The sequence below is a fragment of the Lagenorhynchus albirostris genome, chromosome 6 (genome assembly GCF_949774975.1).
Source record: "Lagenorhynchus albirostris chromosome 6, mLagAlb1.1, whole genome shotgun sequence".
NCBI lineage: Eukaryota > Metazoa > Chordata > Mammalia > Artiodactyla > Delphinidae > Lagenorhynchus > Lagenorhynchus albirostris.
Genome location: NC_083100.1, coordinates 58,748,803 through 58,767,080, shown reverse-complemented (window position 1 = coordinate 58,767,080; position 18,278 = coordinate 58,748,803). Strand labels below are relative to the sequence as shown.

At 42.5% G+C, this 18,278-nt stretch overlaps 1 long non-coding RNA gene across 1 annotated transcript in view; it reads right to left on the bottom strand.

The window, feature by feature from the left end:
- LOC132521772 (uncharacterized) overlaps window positions 1–16,575 on the bottom strand; it is a 32,158-nt gene extending 15,583 nt beyond the window's left edge. The window contains exons 1-2 of the long non-coding RNA XR_009540959.1: window positions 16,091–16,575; window positions 11,667–11,979 (exon numbers count right to left, since the gene is read on the bottom strand). This is a non-coding gene — a long non-coding RNA (uncharacterized LOC132521772). The remainder of the gene's footprint in view (window positions 1–11,666; window positions 11,980–16,090) is intronic.
- Window positions 16,576–18,278: the final 1,703 nt, after the last annotated feature.

The window sequence follows — 18,278 nt, the reverse complement described above, 5'->3', positions numbered from 1 at the left end:
GAGGACTGCAGGGAAACATACAATCTCTCTTCATCTCCAGGGCACTCTGATATGGAGATACTTTGAAAATATTCAGCTAAGCCTCACTGTACAAACAATTACCTTTAAAAATCTTTGGATACCAGGTCAAAGGAATTGGCTACTGGTCTAAGCAAATGGTTACATGTACTTTTTTTTTTTCGGTACGCGGGCCTCTCACTGTTGTGGCCTCTCCCGTTGCAGAGCACAGGCTCCAGACGCGCAGGCTCAGCGGCCATGGCTCACGGGCCCAGCCGCTCCGCGGCATGTGGGATCTTCCCAGACTGGGGCACGAACCGGTGTCCCCTGCATCGGCAGGTGGACTCTCAATCACTGCGCCACCAGGGAAGCCCTACATGTACTTTTAATGATCTTCATTGACTTGAGTTTTTAAGTCCTCAAATTCAAGCAGTTCTTTGGTTTAAATTAGGTAGATCCTCTTGCTAATAAGAGTTAGGAACCATAGGTGGCCATTTGTACAGAAAATTCCCCAGCCAGATGGCCAGCTTGTTGAGAACAAGGATGGGGCCTTCTCCTTTCAGGAGAACCTCACAGTGGATTCAGCACTGGCTACATAGAAATGAACACTTCACAAATACATACTGTCTTGACTTTCTAGTCACTGAGAGAGATTTGTCCTTATGGCCTATGCAGACTTGGCACTCAGCTGCTTCTGGTAAATGCTCAAAGAGCAACTGGAGCATCAAACACTTGTGTCCAACATCAGTTCTCTGACTATACATCAGTTCTCTGACTATACATCAGTTCTCTGACTACACTTTGATCACATGCACCCACAGGGGCTGTGCCTTTAAGAAATGCACCTTAGGGTTCTTAGATATTAGTAGTATTCTCTGAACAGAAGACGTTTTGAAAGTACAGATATATAGATGTCCATCAATCATTCAACAAACATTTGCTGTGTGCCTGCTATATATTTATATATATATATATATATATGCACACACACACATACACACACACACACACACACATATGCCAGGCACTGTTTATGGCGCTAAAAATATATCAGTAAACAACATGGGTAATCCTGCCTTCATGAAGGTTACCTTCTAGTAGAAGGAGAAAAATGATAAGCAATAAATATAATAAAAAAGTAAATTAGTAGATTGGAAAGTGATAAGTACCATGGAGAAAAGAAAGAGTATGATGGTTGCGGGTGGTATCACAATTTTAAATAAGGTGGTCAAAGTTGGCTTCATTGAGAAGGTGATATTGATAAGCGACCTGAAAGTGATAACTGTCCGTGTTGTCCATTAGTTATAATACTTAAATTTAAAGTCTTTCTTCAAACTTAAGGTAAAAATAAAACATTAGCTTATATCTGGTATAAGGAGAATTGGGGACTGGCCTTCTTATTATGAAACTAATCTGACACATATTTTATACACTTTCATTTTAACAACAAAAGCAATTAGAAAACTTAATCTTCCAAGGGAAACTGTGTTAAAATACCATCTCCAAAATCTTTCTGTGTAACACAACTCCCCTCGTTAAAACACTGGCCCCGGGCTTCCCTGGTGGCGCAGGGGTTGGGAGTCCGCCTGACGATGCAGGGGACACGAGTTCGTAGTCCTGGTCCGGGAAGATCCCACATGCCGCCGCGGAGCGGCTGGGCCCGTGAGCCACGGCCGGTGAGTCTGCGCGTCCGGAGCCTGTTGCTCCGCAACAGGAGAGGCCGCGATAGTGAGAGGCCCGCACACCGCGATGAAGAGTGGCCCCCGCTTGCCGCAACTAGAGAAAGCCCTTGCACAGAAACGAAGACCCAACACAGCCCAAAATAAATAAATAAAAAATAAAAATAAAGGAATTCCCTTAAAAAAAAAAAAAAAAAAACACTGGCCCCACCTGTCAGTGGGGCTCTCTCTCAGGTACCAGTCTTCCTCTGAAGACTACAATAACAACTGCTCTCTTACCAAGATTAAAAACAGAAACCAAATTTTTGTAGGGAATAATTAGTAGCCGACAGCAAGTTTTAGCATTAATGCAGCAGCATATGAACAAATTACAAAAATTTCCTTTGCTAGAGAAACAGCAATCAGCTGTCTTACCGATCACCCAGCAGCCTTTATTTCCCACTTGGTACTATATTTATGGCTTTTATGGGGAAAAAAAGAGGCTGAGAATTATGGGTTGAATAAATTTGATATCTGTCTAACCAATGATAACAATTCACATTTAAGTGCATATTATTAAATTTGTAATCTCTCTTCCAGATTCTAATCTATTGTAATATGCTTCTTTTCAAGACTTTCATATTTCAAATGGCTCCCAAATCTAGAAAATTATCTTACTGGTCAGCTAGCCAAGGCGTTGACCTTGAATGAAACCAGTTTAGAGAGAGCTCCCCTGGGGTACTTTCAAGAATTCTGAAACATAATGTGTCTGAGAAATTAGCAAATTCACAACATGTGTTTCTGTTACATGATTATAACTGGGTTTGTGAGTGGTGTTCACGGCTACTAAGTGGTCTGCTCAAAGATTCACCCCCAATACCTCCACATGCCTGCCTCCTGCCCGCATTCCTCTGCTGGTGTATAAATCTTCACTCTGACCTTGCTCAACACAGCTCAGGTCTTCCCCGATTCTGGGCTGCCAAGACCAGAGTACGTGGCTGAAACATTTTTGAATGCTCATGTGAAAGGAACTCAACTTCTGCTTTTGGGTCATTTAGTAACAGTTGCTCTATTTCCTTTTCTTCTGTTAAGCAATTCTATTTGCACAGGAAAATATAACCAACAAGTGACTTTTCTTTTTACCAAGTAATAAAAACAATGATAATAAACTAAACTATGCTAGACATTTACATAACCTACTCCATGCTCACTGGTGACATCTGACAATGTGTTGTGAGCCCTTTCAGAGGAGAAATAACAACGAACTTAAAAGAACTTTACAGAGAAAAGAAAGCATGGTTTAATTGTGATTTGACCTGATGAGAAACACTTCCTGCTTCAAGCAAAAAAACTTCAGACTATTAGGCACATTATCAGACTGATGTTTGAATACCCCTGTTTATTTTCTCCATCTTTTGCCAGATGTTCAATTCCAAGACTTGGTCTAGAACCAATAAATACTTCCTGTTAAAGCACAGGCAGGAAATAGATTCTTCCACAGGAAGGCTCAACAGGAAAGCTCAAGCACTATCCCCTTGACCTATCCATTCTTGAGGCTCCATTCATGACTTTCTACACGCATCGAGCAACACTGTATCTCACTATAACCTCAACCATCCCCCTATTGTGTAGATGAATTGACTGTGACAAGGTCAAGTGATCTGCCCAAGATCCAAGCACAGGTGTCAGCACCAGAACTCAGGTCTCCAGACTGCAGAGGTGCTCTATTGCCCAAGGTTACACAAGTAATTAACGAAAAGTACAATTATTCCCTGCTTGCCAGCTTCTAGCAACACCCAACTCCCCTACCCTCTAGTGCCTCCCTCAACACACCTAGCCTGTGCCTCACACACAATGGGAATGTCTTACTGCTATAACCTGCACTTGAATACACTCTTCTATGTCATTTGGTTGAGTGCTGCCTGTCTTAGATGCAGCGGTGATATTCAAAATATTTTACAACTGGTATGGCCTAGGCACTGACCAGTCAGAAGGGATGCTGGCTTACTGCTGGAGGACTGGAGGCTACCCTCCCCTTGCAATAGGCCCCTGTAGCTGCAGGTGTGGGGGGAGATGAGAGGAGACTCCAGGAAAGCCCTGCTTAGGGCCAGCTTCTGAAGGGAAACTTGTAAAGGATCCCGTCTTCTGTAATTTGTGCACCATGTGCACAATGCTTCCGGTTTATTATTCATTCAACAAATATTAAGTAACTACAGTGTGAGGAACCTTATGAGAAAAGCAAAGGCAGTCACACATGCCCCCATGTCCTACCTTATTCCCTGGTAGAATAGATAAGAAATGTATCTCAGTAGCTACAATACAAACCAGAACTTTGTCTATGTTTTAGGATAGGTCCAGGAAAATGGGTATGGCTGTTGACAAAAAAAGAAGAGATCCTTTCTGGTTGTAGATCATAGAAGGCCTTCTAGAGGGCTCATTACAGCTGTGGCTTTTAAAGGGTGGGGAGGAGTGATGATCATTTTCGTAATATATAGAAATATTAAATCACTATGTTGTGCACCAGGTACTAACACTGTAGGTCAATATACTTCAAAAACAAACAAACAAACTCATAGAAAAAGAGATCAGATCTGTGGTTACCAGAGGCAGGGGGTAGAGTGAGGGAGAACTGGATGAAGGTGGTCAAAAGGTACAAACTTCCAGTTATAAGTAGTAGGGATACAACATACAACATGATAAATATAATTAACATATATGAAAGCTGGCAAGAGAGTAAATCCTGAGTTCTCATCACAAGGAAAAACATTTTTGCTTTATTTTGTATCTATATGACATGATGGATGTTCACTAAACTTATTGTGGCGATCATTTCATGATGTATATAAGTCAAATCATTATGCTGTACACCTTAACCTTACACTGTATGGCAAGTACATCTCAATAAAACTGGAAGGGAAAAGAAATGAATGAATGAATGAATGAATGAATGGTGCGGAGGATTTAGCGAGGAGGAGCTAAAAGGGATGAACATTCCAGACTGCGGGAAGAAGATGAACGGCACACATTCCTGAGAAATGGTAGGGTAGAGAAAGTCAGCAGTGGCTGGACTGAAAGGCGCTGGAGCGCACTGGTGGTGCCTGTGTAGGCATCTGCTCCGAGTGGTGTGGCAGACCAGGTAAGGGGGCTCAGCAAGGACCACATGCTCGGATCAAGGCTCCCTGGGGTTCAGCGCGTGCTCCCTAAGGGCCCTCTCATTTCCAAACTGGCCAGGCGCTCCCTCCACACCCCCTCCCCGTTCTGACAATACTAGAGAACAAATAGGCATTTGCCAAGTGGCCTAAGGGATTACATGCCCTTGCCTGGCTCCGAGGATTCAATGTTGCCCCTGGAATCGCTGCCCAGGAACAGGATGCATTCTCTCAGCCTGCTTGGAGGCAGCCCAGCGCTGAACCTGGCTCCAGTCCAGTCCAGTGTGGGAGCCAGGAGAGAGTACGTGGCAATGGGCGGTGGGTGCTCCCTACTTCCTAGCACTGACTCAGCTGAGGCTGGAGGTGGGAAAGGGGAGGGTTGGTCAAAGGCAGATTTAAAATAGGAGTAGGCAGACAACACGGGGAGAAGTCATTTGAGAAGAATGATGGATTTCTCAGAGTCTGCTGTAGACAAAATTGGAAGAGAGTTAAAAGTTGTTTTTACCGTCTCCTATAGAATATAAGCGACCCTCATAATTTTAGTTGAATGACAAAAACTAGCTACGTGCTAATTGGAAAGAGTGTGGTCTCTGGAGTTTCCTAATCTGGTCCAAGTCCCTTCCTTGTCAGGAGAAGAGCACAATTCCTATTTACCTAGAAATGATGCATTGGCAGGGAGGGTTCATGGATTCATGATGAAGTCTAGGAAAAGGAAAGTTAGTGAACAATAATTTGTTCTTGCCTTCTCTATCATAAGGCAAGAAAGATGGAGCTCTGTTCTCCATGACTGGTAGAGCCTTAAACAAAAATATTTGTAGAGCAAATGCAGGTTAGGATAACCAGCTACCCTTGTCTGAGGACTGTGTTCCCTGAGAACAGCCAACTCCCTCTGTTCTTATTCTACACCCACCAATCTGCCTTCTGATCTGCAATCTGGTTTCCTGAGTGGACTTGCTTTAGAGCATCCTGTATACATAACTAACTCCCGTTTTCAAACAAAGCCTTTCTTCTATTGCATTATTTTTCACATTGGAGTCTTCAATCATATTCTTAGAGGTCCAGGAATTCTTTAGAATAATTTTTAAATTTTGTGTTTTCATTTTAAAGATAATATAAAAATTTTAACACAAGCATCACCTGGATTGCCACCTTTTCATAGAATAATGCCAATGTTCAGGCTAGATTTGCATTTCTGACTGTTTTGATCAAGTGATCACATAAAGTCTCATGATGTAAGTACGAATACAATGTTTCTCAAAGTGGGATATATTCAAGAGTCTACAAGTTCTCAAGTTTGAGAAATATTTCCTATTTTAAATAATCTGACAAGCTGGTCTATACGTCTGTTTCTTGTAAGTCGGGCTATATGAATTCATCCTTTCCAGCCTAATCACCCTGAGGGAAGGGGCCCGGTAGTTATTTGACGTGTAAGGCTGAGGATCACATCTGTGGTATCTGCACCAGTACACTGCCAGTCAGTGAAGCAACCAGCCAGATGATCTCCTCCTGAAAAGCTCTACTCTCTTCTATGTGATAGGTGGATTGTAATTGGTTAATCAGACAAACCCATCTTAGATTTGAAATAGAAGACTTTCTGATCCACGGTAAATCCCTTAATCTCTGCTCTCAATTTTGTAAAATACAGGTGATACTAGCACCACCACTACTACCAACAACAGGGATCTTGTGCTAATAATTTCACACTTTCTGCCGTGCCGGGTCTGTCTGGCCCTGCTCCTGACACAGTACACTAAGGGGCTTACAATTTGCCGAGAGACCAATGAGATAGGGAGGCATGAGAAGGAATATTTTGGGAGTCATCCCTGAGGTCTGAAGACTAGCTCTGGTGGAACTGTGATAAGTGTCTTCAGGCAAATAGCACATCTCAGAGACACCTTAGAGTCTGGGTGGGGGTAGCAATAAGCCTATTTCGGAGGCAAGTAACAAAGGACTCATTGGCTCTTGTAACTGGAAGAATGAATCGCTGAGAGGAACCAGGCCTCAGGACCATTTCTTTCTGCCGCTCTGCCCTGCCACCCACAGTTTGACTCTCCTCATGGGCATAGGATGCCTGCCATGTGCTTCCTCATTTGGACATGCTTCTGTTCAGCATTCCAAGCAAGAATTGTAAGGTTCACCCTGATTAGAGTCCTCCTTGACATCTGTCTTCTCCAACGTTCACATCCAGTCTGTCAGAAAATGGTTCTACCTTCAAATTTTATCCAACATCTAACACCTCTCACCATCTCTGCTGCTACTACCCTATTGCCAATCATCAACATTTCATCTGCACTACTGGAGTCATCTCCTAACTGGTCCTCCCTGCTTCTGCTCCTGTCCCTCCTACCGCAGCCTGAACGATACTTTAAAAATATAAGTCAGATCATGTCACTGCTCAGAATCTTCCAATTGATTCCCGTCTCACTGGAGTAAAAGCCGATGGCCTTGCAATGCCCTGTAAGGACATGGTCTGACTCCCCTGTAACCTCTGACCTCAGCCTCTGCCACCTCCCTCCCTTTCGTACTCCACTCCAGGCACACTGGCCTCCTGTTTCTGTTAACAGGCCAGGTGTGCTCAGCTTCTGACCGGGGACTTTGTACTGGCTGTCCCCTCTGCTTGGGACAGTCTTCTTCTGGAGAACCACGTGGCGCACCTAAGTCATGTTGTCAGTGAGGCCTACCCAGGACACGCCTTTGAAAACTGTAATGCCCGCAGACCCTCTGCATTCACAGTCCTTCTACACTGCTTGTATTTGTCTATAGCACTGCTCACCTAGTGTATTTATTGATTTGTTGACTGTTGACTCCCAGCTAGAATGTAAGGGATTTGTATCTATTTGTATTATTGATGTATCTCCAGACCCTAGAACAGTATTTAGTTCATAGCAGATGCTCAAAAATTTGTTGAGTGAATGAATGAACAAATTGGACTGGCTTGGATACCCACTCTTCTTCTGAGCTCTTAGTTGGGGAATGCCTAAGTCCTTAAAGCTAAGAGTACAACCTACCAAGGTTGGACCAAGCTGGTGTCTCCAGAACCTGGAATTTAGATTATGCTCTAAGAAAGAATCTAGCACAAATCAACAGATAATCAGTGAGGTTAACAGCACCTATGATGCTTATTTAACACGATTATCCTTGGGTCCCACCATAAACTTACAAATCAAAATTTTGAGAGGCAGGGGTCACAAATCTGCTTTTTTTTTTTTTTGGTGTGTTCATTTGTCTCTTTTAATCAGCAGCCTGAAGCTGATTCTTTCATTAACTAAAACAGAATAGGCTGGGTAGTACGTGTAAATGCTTGGCAGGAGCAACCCAGGTGTACTGTAAGACATACCTGGAGTACGGCAAAGAAAATTGAGATATGATACATGGCATTGACCTATCAGAAAAAAGAACGTATAAACAGAAGAAGGAAGATGTAATATCATGTCATCTGCAAATAGTGACATTTTTATTTCTTCCTTTCCAATTTGGGTTTTGTTTTGTTTTGTTTGCCTAATTGCTCTGGCTAGGACTTCCAGTACTATGTTGACTAAAAAGTGGCAAGAGTGGACACACTTGTCTTGTTCCTGATCTTAGAGGAGAAGCTTTCAGCTTTTCACCATGAAGTATGATGTTAGCTGTGGGCCTGTCATATATGGCCTTTACTATGTTGAGGTACATTCCCTCTATATCCACTATGTTGAGAGTTTTTATCATAAACGGATGTTGAAATTTGTCAAATGCTTTCCTTCAGCAGGATGATCATATGATTTCTATCCTTCATTGTGTTAATGTGGTGTATCACATTGACTGATGTGTGGATCCCTGGAATAAATCCCCCTTTATCATGGCGTATGATCCTTTTAATGTATTATTGAATTCAGTTTGCTAATATTTTGTTGAGGATTTTTGCATCTATGTTCATCAAGTATATTGGCCGGTAATTTTCCTTTTTTGTGGCATCCTTAACCCTGGTTTTGGTATCAGGGTAATGCTGGCCTCGGAAGATGAGCTTAGAAGAGTTCCTCCTCTTCTATTTTTGAAAGAATTTGAGAAGGATTGGTATTAATTCTTTGAATACTTGGTAGAATTCACCAATGAAGCTGTCCAGTCTTGGACTTTTGTTGGTTGGGAGAATTTTGATTACTCCTTACCAGTAATTGGTCTGTTCAGACTTTTTATTTCATCAAGGTTCAGTCTTAGTATGTTGTATGTTTCTGGGAATTTACCCATTTCTTCTAGGCTGTCCAATTTGTTAGTGTATAATTGTTCATAGTAGTCTCTTATGATCCTTTGCATTTCTGTGGCACCAGTTTAACATCTCCTCTTTCATTTATGATTTGATTTATTTGAGTCCTCTCTCTTTTTTTCTTGGTGAGTCTAGCTAAAGGTTTGGCAACATTGTTTATCTTTTCAAAGAACCAGGTCTTAGTTTCATTGATCTTTTCTACTTTATTTTTTCCTTTTTTCTTTAGTCTCTTATTTATTTTCACTCTAATCTTACTTTCTTCCTACTACTAGCTTTGGGCTTCATTTGTTCTTCTTATTCTATTTCCTTGAGGTGTAAAATTAGGTTGTTTATTTGAGACTTTTATTGTTTCTTGAGGTAGGTATTTATTGCTATGAACTTCCCTCTTAGAACTATTTTTGCTGCATCCTATAGATTTTGATATGTTACATTCCTAATTTTCATCTGTCTCAGGGATTTTAAAATTATTCTTTAGATTTCTTCTTTGATCCATTTGTTGTTCAGTAGCATGTTGTTTAATCTCCACATATTTGTGAATTATCCAGTTTTCTTCATAAAATCAATTTCTAGTTTTATACCATTTTGGTCAGAAAAGATGCTTGATATGATTTCAATCCTCTTAAATTTATTGACTTATTCTGTGACCTAACATATTTTCTATCTTGAAAAATAGATAGAGAAGAATGTATATGCACATGAGAAGAATATATTCTGTTGCTTTTGGATGGAATGTTCTGTAAATATCTGTTAAGTCCATTTGGTCTAACATGTCATTTAAGACCAATGTTGCCTTATTGATTTTTTGTCTGGATGATCTATCCATTGATTTAAGTGGGTTATTAAAGTCCCTTACTATTTTTTTTTTTTTTTTTGTGGTATGCGGGCCTCTCACTGTTGTGGCCTTTCCCGTTGCGGAGCACAGGCTCCGGACGCGCAGGCTCAGCGGCCATGGCTCACGGGCCTAGCCGCTCTGCGGCATGTGGGATCTTCCCAGACCGGGGCACGCACCCGTGTCCCCTGCATCAGCAGGCGGACTCTCAACCACTTGCGCCACCAGGGAAGCCCAGTCCCTTACTATTATTGTATTGCTATCTATTTCTCCTTTTAGATTTGTTAATATTTGCTATATATATTTAGGTTCTCCTATGCTGGTGCATAAATATTTACAAGTGTTATAAATTCTTGTTGGATTTACTCTTTTATCATTAGGTAATGCCCTTCCTTTTCTTTTAGTCTTTGTTTTAAAGTCTATTTTGTCTGATATAAGTATAGCAACTCCAGCTTTCTTTTGGTTTCCATTTGCACAGACTATTCCATCCCTTCACTTTCAGTCTGTGTGTCCTTACATCTAAAGTGAGTCTTTTGTAGACAGCATATAGGTCAGTCTTTTTTTTTTTTTTTTTTTATGGTACGCGGGCCTCTCACTGTTGTGGCCTCTCCCGTTGCGGAGCACAGGCTCCGGAAGCGCAGGCTCAGCAGCCATGGCTCACGGGCCCAGCCACTCCGCGGCACGTGGGATCCTTCCGGACCGGGGCACAAACCCGTGTTCCCTGCATCGGCAGGCAGACTCTCAACCACTGCGCCACCAGGGAAGCCCTCAGTCTTTTTTTTTTTTAATCCATTCAGCCACTCTATGTCTTTTGATTGGAGAATATAGTCCAGTTATATAGATATTTAAAGTAATTACTGATAGGTATGTGCTTATTGCCATTTTGTTTATTGTTTTCTGGCTGTTTTTGTAGTCCCTATCTGTTCCCCTCTTCTCTTGCTCTCTTCCTTTGTCATTTGATGACTTGCTTTAGTGGTATGCCTATATTCCGTTCTCTTTCTCTTTTGCGTATTTACTATAGGTTTTAGCTTTGTGGTTACCATGTGGCTTACATATAACAACTTACATCTATAACAGTATATTTTACGTTGATAACAACTTAAGTTTTCTGCCATCCCCATTTATAAGAATGCCAGTTATAGTGGATTATGGGCCACCCTACTCTTAATCTTAATCAATTACATCTGCAATGAATGACTCTATTTCCAAATAAGATCACATTCCAAGGTACAAGGAGCTAGAACTTCAACATATGGATTTGGAGGGGACACAATTCAACCCATAAAACCATCCACTTCTCTCATATGATTCTGAGATCACCAAACAACTTTCTGGTTCCCCAGGTACACAGGATTTAGCAGTGAGGGTCCTGGAGAACAAACAGGAGTCTCCTGATCACTGGAGATGAATTTCCCCATTGTGAACTGGCATTCTGTTCAAAAGACTTCAGTGAGTCTGACTAGCATGAATCAGTCCCTGAGAACCTCATCATTCTAGTTGCATTGACAATGTGAGTTTTGGGGACTACACAACTGTGATTACCTCTCATTAGGCCTGTTTGCAGAACTGGTTGGCTTCTCTCTCTGATATTATTGTGTTCTCTCTATATCTACAAGAGGGAGCTCCATCTCAGCATTTAGAAAAACAGCTCGTGAAGCCAGGAGATATGCCTAGTGCATATCCCTTACAAGCCCTATTTCCAAGCAATCTCCACACCAAACCTAAGGTTCCAGGCCTAACATCCTCAAAAATGAAGAACATCACACTGTGTGCCCTCATTTAAAAGGGGTTAGAGGTACCTGAGTTGCAGGCAGGTATTCCCAGATATTTTGCCAAAGATGGTCCATCCTTCCCTGGCCACATCTTCCGTGAACAACAGGCATTTTGAAAGGGGTAAACTTCTGAGAGCTAGTCCTGCAGATCAGGGTAAATACATTTATCAACCCAGGAAAATACCCATCTGTCTTTACTATGCTCTCTGGCAGGATAGCCCCCAATACCTTTTTTATCTGGGAAGCTCCACCAAGAAGGAAGGTCTTGACTTCAACTTAAATATTCTTGCTTGCCATATCCTTTTCTGGTACCATCAAATATCTTTCAAGTGCTGTGTCCCTGGAAAGAATACAGGACTTAAATGGAGGTTCTCAGAAGCCCAGATATTGTCACAAACTAGGAAAACTGTTTTCTTATATTAGCTTAGACATTTTATCAATTAACTTCCTTGTTCTATCCGTAGAAAAGGATATAATAAAAATGGCCTTAAAATGGCTCAGTTATGGTTGGTTAACTATATAACATGAACTCTGTGGGCCATTAGCACTAACTCTAAGCTTGAGAGTTTTAGATCCAAGCCAGGTTTCTTTAAAACTCAAGCCACACATCCAAAACTTGAGTGCAAGGAGATTTCCAAACCCTGGTGGTTGACCCAGAAATTTAATCCAACAAAATTTTAATATAGTAGAAGCCCTCTTAATGAAACAATGCTTAACTAACTAACTGGATTAACCTTCACTCTCTATCCCTCTCTAACCCCCACTGATGCCAGGTGCACTGAATGCTAGGTGACTACTCTTTAAAACAGTATTTTTCAAACTGTAGGTCTTCATATCAATTTACTGGGTTGAAATAAATTCACTGGGTCATGACTAACATTTTTTAAATGAAACATTACAGAACAGTTGAATTGCATCCTTAGAATCAGTTATTTATTCTAAAATGTGTTGATGTCTATTACATAAAATAATGAAATGAGTGCAAAAGAAAAAAACTCAAAACAAATAAAGTGGACATGAAAAATGATATAAAAATGAAGTTGAATGATTTCTGAAAAGACTCTATAAAGGCAGGTCACTAAAAAATAAATAATAAAAATTGATGTCAAATTAGTTGTGAGCTAGAAAACGGTAAAAGATGAAGAAAAAAATTGTAAAGCCTAAAAAACTCCCCACTTATAATTGTTTTACAAGTGTCTTTATGTTCTCTCTCCACTATAGAAAAACAGAGGCTGGAAATCATAAACACAATGACTCAACAGTGGGACCAGGGCTTCCCTGGTGGCACAGTGGTTAAGAATCTGCCTGCCAATTCAGGGGACATGGGTTCGAGCCCTGGCCGGGGAAGATCCCACATGCTGCAGAGCAACTAAGCCCGTGGGCCACAACTACTGAGCCTGCGCTCTAGAGTCCATGAGCCACAACTACTCAGCCTGTGCTCCAGAGCCTGTGAGCCACAACTACTGAAGCTCGTGAGCCTAGAGGCCATGTTCCACAACAAGAGAAGCCACTGCAACGAAGAGCCTGCGCACCGCAATGAAGATTAGCCCCCGCTCACCGCAACTAGAGAAAGTCCACGCACAGCAGCAAGGACCCAATGCACCCAAAAATAAATAAATAAATTTATTTATTTATTAAAAAAAAAAAAGTGGGGGCTTCCCTGGTGGCGCAGTGGTTGAGAGTCCGCCTGCCGATGTAGGGGACACGGGTTAATGCTCCGGTTCGGGAAGATCCCACGTGCCACGGAGCGGCTGGGCCCGTGAGCCATGGCCGCTGAGCCTGCGCGTCCGGAGCCTGTGCTCCGCAACGGGAGAGGCCACAACAGTGAGAGGCCCGCGTACCGCAAAAAAAAAAAAACACCAAAAAACAAAAACAAAAAAAGTGGAACTAACGCAAGACAAAACTATGAGTAAGTTTAATCAGAGGACCCACCGTGAGCCCAACACCTAAAGACTAGGGAATGAATGTATACACTTTAAGTAAAAATAAGAAGTTTAAGGTTTAAGGTGTTTTCTAAGCCTCAATCATATCTAATAAAAGGACTTATATATTTTTAAATTTTGGCCAGTCCTTGGAATATGGTGGACTTGACCATTATAAATTCACTGCCCCTATCAAGTAAGGAATCACAAAGCATACCCTTAATGTATCAGAGAATATAATAAGAAAACATAATTAGGGTAAAGTATGCAAAAAATAATAGTTTCACATCAGGAAGGACTACCCACTTATAAGCTAAAGATTTGTAATCGGCCCAGATAACTAGTTTTCTATGAAGCTTCTCCTGTCTCCTCCTTCTCACTGTGCTCTTGCCCCACTACAACGGGCTACTCCTTCGTGTCCCACCGGCTGCTGTAAGTATGCCTACTCATGGACGTATCAAAGCTCCTGTGATAATTCTCTATAACATCATTATTTATATATGCATATCCATCAATGAGACCCTAACCTCCTGGAAGATAAGGACAAGGTCTTGACCGGTATTCCCAGCATCAGCACAGGGTGTGGCATTTGGAAGGTGCTTAGTAAATTTTTGTTGAATGAAAGAATAACTGTGCAAATAAATCAAGCTGTTGTGCTCATTTTCAATAAAAACAAGGTAACTCTGTTTGAAGTAAATTGCAAATTTGAAATTAAAAAAAAAGTGTTTTCCAACAGCATTTGCTCACTCACTTCATGTCTCTGGGTCCCATTTTGGTAGTTCTCGCAATATTTCAAAGTTTTCCATTTTTATTATATTTGTCATGGTGATCTGTGATCAGTGATTTTTGATGTTACTACTGCAAAAGACTATGATCACTGAAGGCTCAGATGATGGTTAGCATTTTTTTAGCAATAAAGCATTTTTAACTAAAAAAAAAAAAAAAAGTTACAGTAATACAAGCAGAACAGCACTGGTGCATCTCTAAGCCAAAAAAGAAAATCACTCGAAAGGTCAAAATTCACTAGACTGCTACAGCTTGGTTGAGATAACCATTAAGACCATTTTGCCTTGACTCTGGATTTAATATGAACCCTTCTATGATTTTCATTCCCTGCCTTGGATCTTGATCCTTCAAAGGAAGTGCCTAAATAGGCAAGACAAGTATTCTGGTCACTGAAAAGGAAATGTCTTTATACTTCAAACTAATCAGTTGATTTTCTAGCACGAATCAGAAAAGATTCACTAGTCTGAAAAAGAAGAAGAGAAAACTATTGCTTTATTCTCAGGATTTTTTTTCCCTCCATCTCTAAGTATCCAAAATATGATCATTTTTATAACCTAAATTATATAAAGTACTTTTCCTAAGTAACACAGTAATACATACTCTGAAAAGTATGGAAAGGACTAAAAAGTATAAAGCAGGAGAAAAAGAACCACTCATAATTCTACTCCAGCAGGGCATCAACTCTATACTTCGTCATGTTCACTTCCAACTGTCTTTTTTACAGTTTTCCTTATATAATTGAAATTACTATAATGATACCTTTTATGAACAAGATAATGAACAAGATAACCATCTATTAAGTTTTTTCTATTTACCCTGCCCCATGAAGAGCTTTCCTTTTTCATAACTTCAAATTTTCTAGAAAAATCTCTCTCTAGATAAATTTTATTAATTATTCAATCCACATGTATTGAACACAAGCTATGTGAAATGTATCAAATTGGTGTCAGAGTATACATAGAAATGACAGTATGTTGAAAGAACTTAAAAAGCAGGTTGAGGAAACAATCCACCTATATGTACACAAAGAAAACATGTCAAGCAACCCCCTGTTTAATGGATTAGGTGGCAAAATAATGGGGTGCATAAGAGGGGATACCCAGGGTAGCTTAGGAGAAAGGGGGCTCATGGCTCTGACAGATAAGACTAGATAAACTCTACATGAATCATTTCATTGAATCCTCCAGTCAACCTTGTAAGTTGAGTATTATTATTATCTCCATTTCACAGTGGTGGAAACTGCAGTGTAGGGAGATTAAGTAATTTGCCTCAAAGCATAGAGCTAGTTAGTGGTGGAGCTGAGATTCAATCAAAGTCTTTCTCCAGAGCCGGACTCAGCACTGCCTTCTATAAGGTGTCCAAAAGCCCAGGGGAGTCAAAGAATAAGGGGAGACATCCAATTAAGTGTTAGCAGAAACGAAAGTATGAGCTTGTTACCTGGGGTCGGGAAGAGAGAGTAATAGGCAAGAAAGGAAAACAAATGCAATAAACATGACTATTCAATGATAGGTTTCCTAGGAGATCACCACGGGCAGGACAGGAAGGAAGACAAGGTGTCTGGACCATTCTTCAAAGATGCTCAGCACTTCGGTCCTACTGGAAGACGGCTTCCCAGGGGACCTCCTGGCTTTTTGATTTCGGACACACTGCCTCGCTTTCACCCCACCACTCGGTATGTTTGGGGAGAGGGGTTCCTGGAACAAAAACATTCCTCTTCATGGATGCACATTCCGGCTCACATACCTCGGTACATGCTCGCATTCACACACCTTAACCTGGAAGTTTCCCCCTCACTTCTTCTGACAGTTTCCCACATGAGGACCACAGAAATGCAGACCTCACTCTCAGATATTGGGAGCCCCTTGGAGAGGTTGGTTGGGGAATCGGAGGAGTCACACTGAACCCCGGGCCATCAAGCTCCCGCTATTCAGACGAGCACCTGAAGCTAGGTGCGCTCTTGGCCAATGCCTTCTACAGAAAGCACCGCGCGGCCACACTCCAGCCTCACACCGCGTTCGGTCATTAGTGCAGCTGAACCGGCCTCAAGGGCTGCGGGGCCTCCGCCAGCCGCCCCTCCTTCCGCGGCTTCGACGCTGACTTCCGCTCCCTTCCCCGGACCGCGACGCCCCAGCTGTCCCCCAGGCCGCCCGGGGACGTCCGGGAAACAGCAGTTGGCGCTCCCCTCGACGTACGCAAGCGATCACCAGGCACCTCGTACGACTTCCGCGGGCCCGACCAGAACTCCGGGGACCCAGGCGGGAGGGCGTGGCCAGGAACCCCCGCCCCGAGCCCCGCCCCCCGTGGCTTGCGTTCCCTCCCCCCACCTCCACTCCGCCTCCACCTCTCCCCACCCCTTCCGGCTCTCCCTCTTTCCCAGCGCCCACTCTCTTCCCACTCTTACTCCCTCCCTCTCCCTTTTTACCCTCCCCTCCCTGTCTGTTTGCCATGTCCCCTCCCCCTCCTTCTCTTCCCTCCTTCCTTCTTCCCTCCCCCGCGCCCTGCAGGGAACAGGGCACCCGGCGGAGCTGAAGACCCCTTCCCTCCCCAGGGAGCTAGAAGCCGTGACACTTGAGGCCCTGGCCGCGCTGGCCGCCTGTGTTTCGGCGCTTCTGGACCCGGAATCGGCAAACACTGAGCCAGTGACACCCGCCAAACGGGTTAAAGGCGAGCAAAGGTGTTTCGAGGAGGCTCTTTCGGTAAATCAAGTTTTCACGCGAATGGCTCCTCCCTTAGGGTCAGGGAAGTAAGAGGCAACATTGCAGCTCCTTAGAGAAAATGTTTGGACGCTCTCGGCCCTGAGGCATGGTGGAGAGTGGGAAAGATTTTAGGTGAAGGAGCAAAAGGCCCAGGTCAGGTCCAGCTCACCTGTGTCCTGGGCCTCTTCAAAGGGGTTTGAGCCCCTTGACGTCCCGGCAGGTGCCCTCCAGGCCCTCAAGGTGCTAGAACCATCGTCAGTGCCTTCCCCTGGTGATCCTCAAGGCTTCACTAGAAAACAGTATTTCAGATTGGGGGAGGGGATTACAACCCCAAATCCTAGGAATTTAGAGCCAACAGTCTGATGTGACCAAAAAGCAAAGTGGTGTGCTCAAGGGAAAAAAAAAAAAACTTAGAAATACAGGAAGTTCGCCAGATCTGAAGTAAAAAGATTGACTTAAGCCCTGGCATTGCCTCAGGCTAGTTTTAGGCCTCGAATGAGTTACTGAAGCTCTTTGAGACCATTTCTTCATCTATAAAATGGAATAATAATCCCTACCCTCAAGGTTGTTGTGAGGAGAAGCTGAGGTAATGTATGTGATAATGTAAACTATAAAATCCCATACAAATGTAAGCTATTATATCTTCTGAGATTTATGGCCCAATCTAAGGAGAAAAGAAAACAGGATAGCTTAACCCCAACTTCCAGCAAGACCACAGTGAAAGCCATATTTCCCAACACTGTTTTAGCAATACCCTGGAGGAGACTCCAGGGACCTGTGGGACTGTCACAAAATTCTTGCAAAATTGTCTTTAACTGGGATACTTGTATTTCACCATCATTTTTTAAAAGCTTACCATCTGAGAAGAGGGAATGTTATGAATCGAAGATTGGGTGTCAAGATAGTGAAAATATAGTTGAGGATTAGGAAACATTCAGTTAAGCCAAATAAACCCCGTTGTTTCTTTGTTGTTTTACTACAGAATTCCTCAGAGCCTTTGGTATGTTATGCTCCAGAAAAAAAACAAAAACAAAAACACATTATTACTAATAGTTGTGCTAATGTTGATGGGATCCAAGTGTTTGCAGCTTGGCATCTTTGTCAGCCTTAAGCCTTTACCCAGAAAGACCCCCATCTTCCTGACAGTGGGCAATAACCAAAGCAGAGAGTCGTGCAGTGCAGAATCACGGGAACAGACTCTAGGGGCCACCACCTCATATAGTGAGCTCCTACCA